The sequence below is a fragment of the Arvicanthis niloticus genome, chromosome 4, assembly GCF_011762505.2.
Source record: "Arvicanthis niloticus isolate mArvNil1 chromosome 4, mArvNil1.pat.X, whole genome shotgun sequence".
NCBI lineage: Eukaryota > Metazoa > Chordata > Mammalia > Rodentia > Muridae > Arvicanthis > Arvicanthis niloticus.
Window position 1 is genome coordinate 59,417,275 of NC_047661.1, and position 15,812 is coordinate 59,433,086.

Here is a 15,812-nt window from a genome sequence, read left to right on the forward strand (position 1 = left end):
CACTCTCAAAGAAATTGAGGAGAACACAGGTAAACAGGTAGAAGCCCTTAAAGAGGAAACACAAAAAATCTCTTAAAGAATTGCAAGAAAATACAACCAAACAGGTGGAGGAATTGAACAAAACCATCCAGGGCATAAAAAATGGATAGAAACAATAAAGAAATCACAAAGGGAGGCTACCCTGGAGATAGAAAACCTAGGAAAGAAATCAGGAGTCATAGACGAAAGCATCACCAAAGGAATACAAGAGATAGAAGAGAGAATCTCAGGTGCAGAAGATACCATAGAAAATATTGACACAACTGTCAAAGAAAATGCAAAATGCAAAAACTTCTTAACACAAAATATCCTGGAAATCCTAGACACAATGAGAAGACCAAACCTAAAAAGAATAGGTATAGAAGAGAGTGAAGATTCCCAACTTAAAGGGCCAATAAATATCTTCAACAAAATTATAGAAGAAAACTTCCCTAAACTAAAGAACAAGATGCCCATAAACATACAGGATGCCTACAGAATGCCAAATAGACCAGACCAGAAAAGAAATACCTCCAGTCACATAATAATCAAAACACCAAGTGCACAAAACAAAGAAGGAATATTAAATGCACTAAGGGAAAAAGGCCAAGTAACATATAAAGGCAGACCTATGAAAATTACACCAGACTTCTCACCAGATACTATAAAAGTGAGAAGATGCTGGACAGATGTCATACAGACCCTAAGAGAACACAAATGCCAGCCCAGGCTACTATACCCAGCAAAACTCTCAATTACCAAAGATGGAGAAACTAAGATATTCCATGACAAAACCAAATTTACACAATATCTTCCCACAAACCCAGTACTTCAAAGGATAATTGATAGAAAACACCAATACAAGGAAGGAAACTACATCCTAGAAAAACAAGGAAAGTAATCTTCCAACAACCCCAAAAGAAGATAGCTATACAAACATAATTCACCTCTAATAACAAAAGTAACAGGAAGCTACAATCATTTTTCCTTAATATCTCTTAACCTCAGTGGACTCAATTTCCTAATTAAAAGACATAGGCTAATGGACTGGATACGTAAACAGGATCCAGCATTTTGCTGCATAGAGGAAATCCACCTCAGTGACAAAGACAGACACTACCTTGGACTAAAAGGCTGGAAAACAAATTTTCAAGAAAATGGTCCCAAGAAACAAGTTGGAATAGCTATTCTAAAACCTTCAGCCTGAGAACAAAAAGGAGGGACTCATGGCTCCACCTGTATAGGTAGTTGAGGGTGGCCTTGTCAGGTATTAGTGGAAGTAGAGGGCCTTGGTGCCTGAAAGTTTGGATTCCCTAGTGTTGGGGAATTTGAGAGCAGGGAGGTGGAAATGGGAGGATGGTGGGAGCACACCTTCATAGAAATAGGAGACAGGGGGATGGGATAAGGGTTTTTGGAGGGTGGGTGGGAGAGGAGATAACATTGAAAGATAAATAAATAAGATATCCAATTTAAAAAAAAACAGATAATGGGTCTGGCAATTGTAGTTGAGCAGTCAAGACTTTTTGTCAACAATTTATTGCAGGGATTTTGTATAATCCTCAAGGACAAGGTATTGTGGAAGAGGCCCATGAAACTTTAAAAAGATTGGTGAGACATACTGTTGCTGAGACAAAGAATGATGCCAACCTGTGAGCTTGCTGAGTGCCCTGATAAGGGTGACTGGGGAGCTTTATTGGACATATATTCCTGACCCACCTTTGCTTGACTATATCCCAGATGGGACAAGCTACCTTGCTTCAAGTTTTTAGACCTTGTGGGATAGAGAATTGAAAAGAGAAACTATGTTTCTTCTATTCTTCTTAAAGGTGCCCAGCTATTAAGACTCAATCATGTACTGGTCTAGAAATCAATCCAGTATGGGAAATAACAGTCTACTTTTGGAAGACTGAATCAGGACTTTGTCAGAGACATATTTGGAAGCTAGCTGCAGCTTGCTTTGATGTTAGGATAGCAAGAGATAAATGGATAATGGATTTCAAACAAGAGTTAGTGCATGTTTTAAGGCTCTTTTAATTGTCAAACTAAAATTGGTTTTGTCTCTTCTATAGCATTTATTGTAAGTTGCACTGACTGTATAATTTCCAATTATGTTAGTGTGTTGAAACCTGGTATGTCTGTTACAGGGGTCTACCAACCAGCTTTCGTCTCACTGCCCTGAGTATTAGAAAACCTTGATTCTCTGAAAAAAGCTTGAAAGTGCTAGAAGAAGTGAGTTGGGCTTTAAGCAGAAGCAAGAGGGTAGCAGGCTTGATTATTGCTTGTATAACAGCTTTAATTCCATTAATTGCTAGCACCACTCCTTCTGCAATAGCATTGACACAAGAAGTTAAGACAACTATTTTTGTTAACCATCTAGCAAAAAAAAAAAAAAATGTTACTAATGTATTGAGTATACAAAAGAATTTATATAGGTATCTGGAATAATGAATGATGCTCTATAACCCATTTGAATTATCTGAAGGAGGTTCAGGGTTCAAGAGTTAGGAGCCATCCCAAGTGTCATGACAAATGTTATTGGAGTAGTGTTACTTTTGAAATTCACAATGTTTGTGGAGCCATCCCAACTGTTATGACAAATATCACTGGAGTAGTGTTACTTTTGAAATTGACAATGATTGTCATTATAATTAGAAAAAAGTTTAAAGACACCTGTAGGATATTTGGCATAATCCTAACACCTTTCTGGGTGTGTTAACTTTGCATAGTGAGATTATGAATTTAAAGAATGTTGCTCTGTTGACCTTTGATGCTGCAAATAATGCTGATAAAATTATCCATGGCTTGAACTCAGTATTTCCATTTTGGACAAACCTGAAGAATGGCATATATAGCTTGATCAGGCTAGCTCTTCCTGTCCTGGGAATACTTTTATTCCTGCCCATCATGTTAAAGCTTTTGTTAACAACACCAACATGTATCAAAGTACATGGTTTAAACCTGAAAATGGACCCCCAGACAGAGTTATTAAATTAACAGGCTGGCAAGCCAAGGATGGGTAAGATTCTGTGCCTTACCAACCTAAGACATAAGTGCATTGCCTTTGATAATGCATATTCCATGACAGGTTAGGAAGGCATTCTTGTCAGAACAACCTAAGATAGACTCAGTCTTGTTAATGAAATAAAAAAGGGGGAGAGGTGGAGAGCCTTTTGGGCTGCTTGGCAAGAAGCTGACATGGGCCAAGGACAAAAAAAGGGGATCCTTAACAGGAATATGACATTGGCCAAGGACAAAGAAGTAGGCTTCAAGTAGAAATTTGACATTAGACTAGAACAAAGAAGTAATTTCAGGTAGGAGTCTAAATTGTAGGCTACAACAAAGAAGTAATCTCAGGAAGGAGTTTAAATATTAGGCCAGAACAAAGAAGTAATTTCAGACAGGAATCTAAATTTTAGGCTAGAACAAGGAAGTAGGCTTCAGACATGAAAATGACCTTGGGCTAGGATATGGAAGTAGGCTCAGATACTTTGGTCATCCTAATAAGCCTTTAGAAACAGTGATCATGGGAGTGTTCATGTAACTTAGTTTAATACCTTGCTTTTTCTTTGACTATTTGTGTTTATTGTATTACTTGTTCCTTGACTATTTGCATCTATTGTGTTTGCTAGACCCTCAACCTAGAACTGACCTTAATACATGCATGTAATCAAAATAGTATAAAAGCATAAAGGAAGAGGGAGTATAGAATAGGGGGTTCTAGGAAGGGGAAATGGGGAAAGGGGATGATATCTGTATTGTAAATAAATAAAATATCCAATAAAAAAGGAAACACCATGACCAAAGCAACTTGAGGAGAAAAGGGTTTGTTTGGCTTACACTTCCACAGCACTGTTCATCACTGAAAGAGTCAGGATGGGAACTCTCTCAAACAGGCAGGAACCTGGATATAAGAGCTGATACAGAGACTGTTCAGGATGCTTTTTTGTAATCATCTCCTTTTCCATTGTTAAGAAGAATTCTAGATTTGTCTTGAAACCCTTCTCCACTCCTACATTACACTTAGAGATGCAGGTAGCATTCCTTGTGGTGCCCTCCTTACAGAGGATGGGCATGCTTTTTCTAATCCTGTATGTAGGGAGCTACAGTTCAAATGAGAAGATTTTCATCAGCAACCACCAGCCAGAAGGAAGTGGAGCATTTTGTTTGCTCCACTTGTTTTTATTCTCTTAAGAAAAAAACTATCAACCCAGAATTCTATACCCAGCTAAACTGCTTTGTGATAGATTAAGGAAAATGGAAGGTATTTTCAGAAAAAGTAACATAGATGAAAGTATTTTCCATCCAGCAACCACCTTTCTAAAGATTGGTTATTAGAAGTCCTGAAACAAAGGAAACATTCCAAAGAAAATCTGTGGCAACAAAGAAGGCATTTGGTTTTTAAAAAGAGAGAGAAGTACAAGAGATCATAGGGAAACACCATCATTGTATAATTCTGCCTCAGGAGGCCTTCAGTTCAGTACCAAAACACCAGAATGGAACAAATTACAGAAATAAATAAGAAGGAACCCAGAGGAATGTAGAGATGAAGATTCTAATAAGGTTTTATGAGAATCAGATGACAATATGGGCATAATTTGGAATTACAGAGGTATATCCAGTGAAAGCAAGGATCAGGTGGGATGTGAAGTGAATTCTAATGCACACAATGATGCATGCTAACACTGATCAGTAATCAAACCAGTCAAGCAAATGTCAGGCAGAAACCTTTTGCTGTGCACTAAAGTTCTCTCAAACAAAGAACCTTCTTGAGGATCCTTAGGCTAAGCAACTTCTGGTCAAAGCACTTCAGTAGGAAAGCTGATGAGAGAAGCATGCACAGAATTACAGGTTGGAACTCTGAGTACAAAGTGTCAGAGATAGCACGTGATGTTGTTGCCTGTTTCAAGTAGTGTTGAGAACACATTGCTATGTACCTGGTCCCAGTCAATGTGAGCAAAATTTGATAAGGCGTGGCTTTTGTTTTTCTGGGTTTCCATAAAAAGGCCATGTTCCATCCTACTGGAAATGTTTACTGCTCTTCAGAACAGATGGAAGTGGCCTTGATACCAGGCTACATTCACGGCAGGGCCCTCACTATCACAAAGACATTACATTACACACTATTGTTAATCCCAAAGAAGGGAGGAGAAAGACCACTGACCCAAAACATAATGGCCAAATTAATTAAAACAATCTATTAAAGCAAGCTTTTTTATTTGCATGCACAGGCTGCCTCACCCTAAGGTGGGGTTGGAGAGGTCAGCATTGGATGTGAGAAAGACAAGGCTTTTATAGCTGAGGGTAGGGGGGTTTCAAATGGGGGGCTTAGCAAAATAGGTGGGGTTACAAGAGCAGACAAACAAGTTAGTTCTAACAGCCTGTTGAAACAACAACATGGTTGCACAGTGGGTATAACAAGGTAGTCATGGGTGGTCATATAACCTTTTGAAATGAAGATGGTTATAAAGAACTTTTTGAAACAAAGTTTCAAACATGTTTCAAAGTTTGAAACATGACTGGCATCCCAGGAACAGGCAGTACAGAACCATTTGAAGTTAAGGTTACAGGTGGGGCATAGCCCAATCCTTGAGAAACAGAGGTTTGATCACAGACAGTAGTGAACTTAGTTTGTCTTCACTATAAGATATCTTTCAAGCCTAACATGGAGGCCAGCAGGTTTTTCATTATTAAAGTACTCTATCCCTGAGCCACACCCTAATCTTGTGTGTCTGTTTTTAATCAGCAAGGACGTCCTTTCTAGAACAATCCCAGATAAATTCCTCTCTATTGTCTTCTCTATGGTTGAGTTATTCATCTCTTTCTAAAAATCAAGTACAGACAGGATCATAAGAATCTTGATGACAGGGCTGGTGTGAATCAGGATTAACCCTGAGGCCTGTGAGGTAAAGGCAAACACCCAACTGCAATGAGGTTATCTAACAGTTGAAAAGAGGGCACTGGCCTCTAGGTAGTCAGCTACAAGACCCAGAGGGAAATACTCCTGACGCACACAAGCAGACTTTGCCACCTCCCTTACCATCACCTTCTACAAATGCACAAAGTTGGATGACGTCAGTACCTCTCCCCTTTGGTTCTTTGTTGCTATGTTATAATTATGTTGCTGATTGTATGGTTATACTTGAGGACATTACTTTATAGTGAAAGAATATGAAGTAACTCTTTTTACAAAATGCAAGAAAGAGAACAATTGTACAGTGTATTGTATGTCTCAAGCAGAGATGCACACTCTGCTGTAAGGGACACACATCAACCATTTCAGGTCTGCAGGCTAGACCATTCCTATGCAGCTATAGCCTCAGTACAGTCATGCACAATGACAAAGTCATTCAGAGCACAGCAGGGCTGGCTTCCAGTGTAACCTAACTTACATGTGCTGGAATCAACACTTGCTCTAGTATTGAAGGAGGAACCCAGGACTTCATACGTGCAAGGCACAGGTTCTGCCGTTGAGCCACACCCTGGCCTAGAAATCAGAAATTTCTATCTATATCACAGATCTTTTACGTGTCACCAAATATTCTTTTGTTTCTTAAGTCACTTACAAAGATTGAGCGTCTTCTTTGGCAATTGCATCCATGGATTTAATGTATTTGATTGTGTTTTCCCTCATCACAGTTCTGTTGTTCCCAATCCCTTTTCACCCACCTTCTTTCCCCCAACCAGTCCCTGTCTCCTTTCCTAGTATGTGTGAATGTGTGACTTGCCGATTTAATCAGGCTGCTCACATGAGCATAGGTGTAGCTTCTCAGAGGGAGGCGGGGCCTCCCAAGGCACTCTTCTCTCCGTGATGGAATGCTGATGACCCCAATCTCTTGCAGGTCTCGTGAGGTAGTCACAGTTTCTGTGAGTTATGCATGCAGTGTCAACATCATGTTTGGAAGACGTCATTCTAAAGCTCTCATTCTCACACTGTTTTGTCACCTCATCCCCAGAATTCCCCTGAGCCTGAGAGGAGGGTGATGTACCCATCTCATTTCGTACCGAGCACACAATCATCACTTATTTTCAGTATTTTCCACTGTTTCTCTGATCAAGGCTGGGGTCTGCCTGAGCAGCAGTAGTTGCTAAGTGTGTGTGTGGGTGGTACGTGGTCTTCTCAGACTAATATTAAAATGCTTGTTGGCATATATCAATTATACATCATTGTGCTGGATAGTTTTATGTCAACTTGACACAAGCTAAGGTCATCCAAGAGGAGGGAATTTCAATTAAGAAAATGCCTCTATATGATGGGGCTGTGGGCTTTCTAGAAGGTATTTTCTTAATTGGTGATCAATGGGAGAGGGCACAAGTCCATTGTGGGTAGTGCTGTTTCTGATGGTCCTAGGTTCTATATGAAAGCTGTAAAAGAGAACAGCCTTCCCTCATAAATCTCACAAGGAGTTGCAGTGTGGGTCTGTGAGGTGGAGCAAAGACACTCAAACTCCAAGGGGGGGGGGCACATGACTCAAGGACAGGGAAATTTCATAATAGGAATACACAGCAGCTGGGAAGTCCAGGTGTGTAGATAGATTGTTTATTTGCAAAACAACAAAACAAATAAACAAAATAACACATTCTATGTTGGCTTCTAAATATAAAAGAAATTTGTATTCATTTCTAAAATTTATTTTTGACTGTGATTTCCCTGAATAACAGCCACCTCTCTTCATTTAATATTTCGCAAAGCACTTCTAAGACTTGATGGGTGTGTGTGTGTGTGTGTGTGTGTGTGTGTGTGTGTGTGATACTTTCCCCCCCAGTGGTGAGGTTTGAAGCCAAAGCCTGATTCAGACTAGATACGGGCTTTATCTCACATTTCTACAGGTGTTGATTCTACAGTTAACAGCCTAAGCTCCAACTTGTTAGAGCTGGTTGGATTGCATTCTAGGTCTTTCTGATTCCAAAGCCAGCTCTCTGAATGCCTGTGCAATACTTCACCACCCTATCTTCTTGATTTGAAAAAGCACTACAACTTACAATCAGTTGTTGTAGAAGTTGTTGTCTCTAACCAACCACATTCTCCTTGAATAGCACTTTGTGTTGCCTCATGCATTAGTTTCAAGTAGGGGTTCTCAGCCATGCTTGTTGCCACTTGGGGCCAGCTGATTCTGCTGGGGAAGAACTTTCCATAGCACATTTTGCTGGCTCTTGGTGTCTACCCACTGGACTGCAACAGCATCTCTGACTCTCTTGTAACAGCTCCAAAATATTTCTTAAGCTTCTTGATGGAGCAATTCACTCCACTTAATAACCCTAGACCTAAAGTAGTGGAAATCCTGTGCTACGTATTTTAAAAATATAAAGTTGTAGAATATCTAAAGATTGTAATTCTTTCTAAGTACACTCGTGGCATCTATCCAGCCATTTGATAATTACTTAGCAAAGTTTGAGATGGGTGTGGGTGGGCAGCCTGTCTGTAAGGCATGCACCACCACTGCCATTCTAGGCAAAGTGGCATTTTAAGGGTGTACATAAGCTGATAGTGCTTGCATTATTAATTCAACAATACTAAATGATATTCATTACATATAACTTGCTTTCACACATTTCAGAACACAATTGCATTACCTAAAGCTATGTAAGTCAGGTGTGGTGGTCCATACCTTTAAACCCAGCACTTGGGAGGCAGAGGCAGGCAGATCTCTGTGAGTTCAAGATCAGCCTGGTTTACATAGGAGTCCCAGGACATCAGACTCTGTCTCAAATGAAAGGAAAGAAACAGAAAATTACATATTTTTAAAGGGTGAATACTGCAATGTGTTAATGATATCTGAGGAAAGCTGGTTATACACATAAGAATACATGAATGCATGTAATTAAAAAACATTCTTTTGACTTTATCCTTCAATATCTTGTCAGAATAGGAAAGTTTAAGTCAGGTCTTGAAATTAGATTATGCATTGAAAGAAGCACTTATTTTCTTGTGACATTTATCTTCAGTCTCAATGGAATGTGCTGACCATTAAGAATGGTCAGTGACGCAGCTAGGCATGGTAACCTGCTTATGGTCCCAGTTAGTTTGAGAGGCTGAGGCTACAAGATCACATGAACCCAAGAATCTAAAGCCAGCCTGGATACATAGCGAGAGCCTGACCTAAAGGGGAAGAAATTAACAGAGGTAAATAAGACGTAGCTGTTACAGCCAGAAGCGTACAGAGGAAGACCGTCTGCTGAAGCCAACTTGGACTTTGGAAGATTGGAGACTTTTTACAGAAAAAAAAAAAAGTAGCATTAACCAGGCTCCTGCTGCTATAACAAATACTCGAGACAAATGAACTCAAAGAGAAGAAAGGAATAGTATTTCAGAGGCTGAGAAAGGAGGGTTGTGAGTTCAAGGTCAACCTGGGTCATATAGTGAGATGAGAGTGGGGCAGGTGGAAAGGAGAGAGACAGAGAAACATTTTCGCTCAGAGAGGCCCTCGTCCAAGAAGCTTTGAGCCTGCTGTGGCACAGCGCATTCATGGTAGGAATATGTACCATAGCAGGGTGCTCACATCCTGCTGCTCAGAACCAAAGAAAGTCAAGGGGCCAACATTCCCCAGTGGCATTTTTCTTTCTTTTTTGGGGGGGGGGTGGGGGGGGGAAGGCCAGGGTGGTTCAAGACAGGATTTCTCTGTATAACAGCGCTGGCTGTCCTGGAACTTGCTTTGTAGACCAGGCTGGCCTCGAACTCACAAGAGATCCACCTGCCTCTGCCACCTGAGTGCTGAGATTAAAATCACTTAAAAAAAAAAAAAAAGTAAAAAAAACTTCTGTTTTGAGTGTGGTGACACACGCCTTTAATCCCAGCACTCGGGAGGCAAAGGCCTCTGTGAGTTTGAGGCTAGCAGGGCTCTGTTACACAGAGAAACCCTGTCTTCAGAGAAAAAAGAAAGAAAGAAAGAAAGAAAGAAAGAAAGAAAGAAAGAAAGAAAGAAAGAAAGAAAGAAAGAGAAACCTCTGAAATATAGCAAAGGAAAAAATCACATCAGAAGGGGCAAAAAACAAAAAGAAAAACAAATAAATGCAGTGCTTAAAAAGCTTCTTTCTGCGTCCTTGAAAATTGGAAACTTGCAGGTGTGTAGGTAGTAGTCATTTGAACTGGTGGCATCTGTCTTTCCTATGATTTATGCTAAGCCTGAACAGGACAAGTGTCTGTTGTCTGTCTGTCAGAGCTGTCTCCACTGGATGGTCCCCCTTCTTTGTGTATCAGGAGCCCCGGTGACCAGTTATTTCTATAGTCTTGGGCTAAGCAGGTTCTCCCTTCCAGAGACTTTCAGGCGAAACCTCAGGGGTAGTGAATGTTCCAGCAAGAAGCCATCTCCCAAATGAGTTTCAAGGGAAAAAAGCAACGGCTGCAACAGGTTACAACTGGTGGATCAACAGCTGTCAGACTGAAGTACAGTGATGCAGACAGGAGGCTGTAGAGGTTGTCCGCTGGCTGACCTTGGGGTCAGGGGCTAGCAAACAGAATAGTGATTCTCAGTTAATGACATCTACCCCAGGCTACCAAGGGGAGGGCTATCTATCCCTATTCATTTCAGTGTCTGGTGCAAGCTTCCTGCTGCCTGCACTTTGGAGCTTGGCAGCATTGGGTTTTCCTCACCTGGCATAACTGCTCCCTCAGGACTGGTTTCTATCCTGCCTCTCCAACTGGTCCCTGCTCTCTCAGGTCTTCATGGTAGACCAGGTTCCTTCTAAAGATGGCCACTGGCCACAGCCATCTGAGCCTCTGGAACATTTCTGCTGGTCACCCATCCAAAAGGGGAAGTCACTGTTTCTGCAAATTTCTAACTGGAATTGGGGGACAAGCTATGAGCTTGTCGCATGCATAGGACTGACAGACTTCATTGGAGCTATGTGGCTTATCTTTTGCATAAGTTTCTGCCTCCCTTCCCCTGCCAGGCACCCCAGGGCTAGCTGCCTTCTCTTCTGCATACCATCCTTCTGTTTCTTTGCAATTTCCTACTGTCCTGTTACCTCCTTTCAGGGATTTCCAAAGCTCTTCTCTTCCTCTGAAACAGTAATTTTTTTTTTTTTTTTTTTTTTTTTTTTTTTTTTTTTTATAACTTGACACTCTTCCTTTACCAACTCACAGAGCCAAAACTTACCAAGAAGTCAAGAATTGTTTTTGCTTTCTCTTAAATGGTTGTGAGAAAATAAAAAACACTATGTCTCATAGCAAATGAAGTTTATATACAACTATAATCTTGTTACCCTATAAAATTTTAGACCCCATAGCCTTTAAATCTAGTCTAGGATATAAATGACATCGAATTAATTGACTTAAATTTCTGCATGCCAACATGCTTTTTACAACAGCTTAATCTGATAAAGCTTAACCACAATCATGTTGATTTTCCTTAGAAAGTTGGTGAAATCAGAAAGAAAAATGAATGTTTCACCAAAAACACTGACTGAGTATGCTTTTAATAGAAAACAAGAAACAAACAAACAAACAAAAACAAAAGGCAAAAAAAAAAAAAAAATCCAAGGTTTCTTCTGGGTACTGGAGAAACGGCTCAGCAGCTAAGAGTGCTTATTGCCCTTACAGAAGACCTGGGTTCCATTTCAGGGACCCATGTGATGATTCACAGCCACATCTGTAACTCCAGCTCCAGGGCATCTTTTTTCTGGCTGCCCAGAGCATCAGATATGCACACACATACATTCAGGTAAAACTCTTCATACATATAAAATAAAAATAAATAAAACTTTAGAAAAGAAAAAGAAAAAACTGTGATCTTCAAAAATAAAGGTCCTAAATAAATTTTAACATTAGTTAAAAAAAAACAAAACAAAACAATATGCCATCTAAAATAGTGAGTTTACAAACTAATACAGAAGAGTGTAAGGTGAGTCGGTGTACTGATGTTCATCAGAAAAAAAAATCAAAAACATAATAACCTCTATGAAATACTGAAACAATCCTTTTAATTTACCTTTGGCTACTTCACAAATGTTGCAAGAGAAATTAGACCCTGGAAAGAGACATTTCTTTCTTTCTTTTGTTTTTTACATGGAAACAAGAGTAGGGCTAGCTCCGTGGTTAAGACTGTGTGCTGCTCTCCAAGAGGCCCTGAATTTGGCTCCCAGCACCTACCCCTGTAACTTTAGCTCTAAGGGATCCAAAACCATCTTCTGGACTCCATGAGAACCTAATATGGATGGCACATGCACATGACTGGCACACACATAGATAAAAATAAAATAACAAATAATGCAACACATAATACCGCACCCTGTAATTCAGAATAGAGCCAAATGTATTAAAGACATGAAGATTAAAAAAGGAATAGAGGGAAATAGAAATATTTTCTTTTGACTCCTCTTCCAAACTTCCCTGTGATGACCTGTCCCGGAATTTGCGTTGGGTGAGAGGATTCTGGTTGGACTTTCCAGGTAAGAGGTCCTGGAAGGGACTGTCCTATATTAGTTCTGTGACTTTGCTCCTGGGGACCAGCTCCAGTTGTTCCAGTTGTTCCAGTTGTTCCTATTTCACTTGCTTGTGGGTGGAATGAGCAACTTGTGAGGTGCCAAGCCTCCCTTCGAGTCTACTGGGTCATTGCTGAAGAGGTTTTCTTAGTAAACTACTGTCATGGTGGGAATCCAGAGCCAGCCAGGTTGCTTTTACTTTAGCAGTTGTCTTTGTATTGCTGTCCTGACCAACTTCTCCACCATCCATTCAGCACGGATGGATGAACATTTTGTGCATTGTGTAGCTTAGCTCACCTCCAGATGCTTCTACTTTGAAAGCTGGGAGCACCATAAAGTGTGTATGTGCACCAGTGCATGATTTATGTGTGACTCTGTGTGTGTGTGTGTGTTTGTGTATTGTTACAAGGTCTTTTTCATATAACCAAGCTAACCTCCAATTCCCTATGTAGCCAAGGATAACTTTGAACTTCTGTTCCTCCTGGCTCCACCTCTGTTACCTGGGATTTTATGTTCATTTTCCATCCCATCACACCCAGGTTTTCCAGTGCTGAGTGTGGAAGCCAGTACTGCGTGCATGATAGACAAGCACTCTACCAATTGGGCTCGTTACCAGCCCCTCTCATAATATTTTATTGGAACATATGAATAGCTATTGTGTACCTGTTTCCTCATGGCCGCTTTTGACCTACAAGGGTAGAATTGAGTTGAAGAAACAGATTTTAATGGGGCAGAGAAACCAAAACAATTTCCTTTGAGGCCTTTACAGAAAATCTTTGATGGCCTTTAATCTCAAAGAGTTTGGAAGGATTTAAAATTTGTTCAGAATAAGAAAATCACACACACACACACACTCACACACACACACACAATCATTAATAATTCCATCAGTTCCCAAGATACAGATAAAGAACGGCAATGGGTTAGACAGAGCCTCAAGCTAAAAAGGCTCACAAATAAGAATGCGTATTAGGGGCATGTGCACCAGAGTCTCAGCTACACACTGTGTTAGTAAGACTCATTCTCCCTCTCCTTCTGGGAGGGGGCAACACTACAGAGACAAAGCCTGAGATTGCACAAACAGGGTGACTTTCCCTGTGTCACACAGCCTGCTCTGGACAAAGCCAGGATTTCTACCTATTGCAGTTAAACTCAATGGTGTATTCTCAACTGGGTGTGGCTTTGTGGTAGAATGTGTGTGGTCCTGAGTTCCATCCCAAGCACTGGAATCCAAACCACACCACACCACATCACACCACACCACACCTAACCTAACCTCACAACCATGTCCTTTTTCTTATGGTGCAGGGGATGAGCCCTGAGTCTTCTCTATGGTAGGCAAAGCTCTTCCACTCAGCTACACCTGAAGCCCCACTTTTTTAAAACCATAACTGAAACTCATGGCTATTTATTACTTCCCTAAACCTCTCAGCAGCTGTGGGATGGATGAAAGTGACCTCTACAAAACAGACAAACAAACAGACAACAAAAACAAACAAAAACCCAACTCTGATTCTATAATTAGAAGCATGTTTGTTTGCCGTAAGCTATCCAGGCACCAAGTCTGCTTTTCTTGACGATCTGCAAGGTAAATATTGCAGGCCCTGTTCCCACGTGCATTTGACCTGGGCCTTGGCCTGGCCCAACACACTTTCATAGTCCAGTCCTGGGAGCAGCATTTAATAAAACATTTGGAAGAGACTGGTCTGCAATCCAGCAAGGCAACTCGGTTCTTCAGTATTTGACCCTCTTCAGAGATGGCTAAATGCTTCCTGTGGCAATTACAGAAAGGAGACCTCAGCAGCTGTGAGATGGAACATGGAGGGTCTATATTTTACCAGTGAAATCCCAAAGCAGATAAGATTGAGGCTACACCGCGGTCACTGGGGAAATTAATTCCACCCCAGGTGAGTATGCGTGCCTCTCGGGGAGTTATGGCGATGAGGAAACTAAAAACACCCACCAAACTGGATTCTGGAGAGTTCTCTTCAGCCCTTGAAGGGCATGGGAATTCCTCCAGAGATGACTAAGCTCTGAAGTTCTTCCGTTGGTTATTGTTTCACATTGCAGTGACCAAGCCCTTGATTAAATCAACTAAAGAGAGGAGGGGTTTCTCTAAGTTAAGTTTAAGAAGGGCACCGCCCACCTTGGCAGGGAAAGCATGGCTGCCAAAGCTGGTTTAAAGTGTGTCCTCCTCAGTCCAGACAGCAGACAGCAAGTGGAGCAGGGCTCTAAAACTTCAACCACTTCCTCCAGCGAGCCTCCACCTCCAGAAAGTTCCAGAGCCTTCCAAAATACCTTCACTACCTGAGGACCAAGTGTTTAAACAACGGAGCCTCTGTGTGGGAGGTCAGGAGGGGAGGGCGGGGGAGGGAGGGTGTTCCACACTCAACCCATAGTAACAGGGGCACCTGGCCTAAAGCCTTAGCTTCCTCATTCTCTGCAAACATCAAGCTCTGGATGAGCAGAGCCACAGCCTTCGGCCGCAGTGTCTCCCATCAAGCCTTGTTGCGCTAACAGAAATGAAGTTTTTTTTGTGTGTCTCCAAGTACACCCCTAATATTATACCTATTATGGCTCTGGAACTTTAAAGCCCCTTCCCAGGCACTGCAGCCCCTTGTTGTTCTGCAACCTATTCTGCATCCTTCCACAAAGACATCTCTTCCCTTGAAACTTTCATATCACAGACCTGAGGGGTCTTTGCCTGGACCTGGGATTTTTGTTTGTGTTTTTCATTTCACTGATAGGTTTTCTTGCTTTACATTTAAAATGCTACTGTTAACTGCCCCTCCCCAGAGTCAGCACGTCTGGTATAACTGTCCTACCAAGTCATAGTCTCAACTTTCCAATTGTTTCTAAAACATTTGGGGGGGGGGCTCGAACTCTTATTTAAGGAGCCCTATTCTAGAGCAAACACCCCAGTGTCTGAAGGCTAGCTCTTGCCAAAGTGGCTTGGATGAGGGATTTTTAGAATTGAAATGTGTCTAAAACTAATTACAACCAAAGCAGTTTAGTGGGGCCATCAAGAGCGCAGCATTGAAGGCGGCCTGGCCGGTGTGGAGAGCTTCTTTGCTTTGACTCTTAACAGAGAACCAGTCTTTATATGCTTCCCTTTCCTCGATCTTAAACTAGGATGAGGGGTTAGCAACTATCTTCTACAGCTGTTAAATAGGACTTATCGAATTAACCCGTAAAGAGCTTATAATCAATCACACCTAGGAACATGAAGAAGTGCCATATTGTTGATTCCACAACTGAAATAAAGGCGTTTTAGAAAAGAAAGTGAAGGGGTTCAATCCCCAGGACCTTGTAAACTGGGCTGAGAGACCTGAGTCTACGGATGCGTGCTTGCACCCAAAGGGGGAGGGAAGGAGTGG

General features: G+C 41.3%; 1 protein-coding gene across 1 annotated transcript in view; it reads left to right on the plus strand.

Moving 5' to 3' along the window:
- The window catches only part of Spmip2 (sperm microtubule inner protein 2), an 86,045-nt gene that overhangs the window by 42,308 nt on the left and 27,925 nt on the right, over window positions 1–15,812 (plus strand). The gene's annotated exons all lie outside the window — the stretch shown is intronic.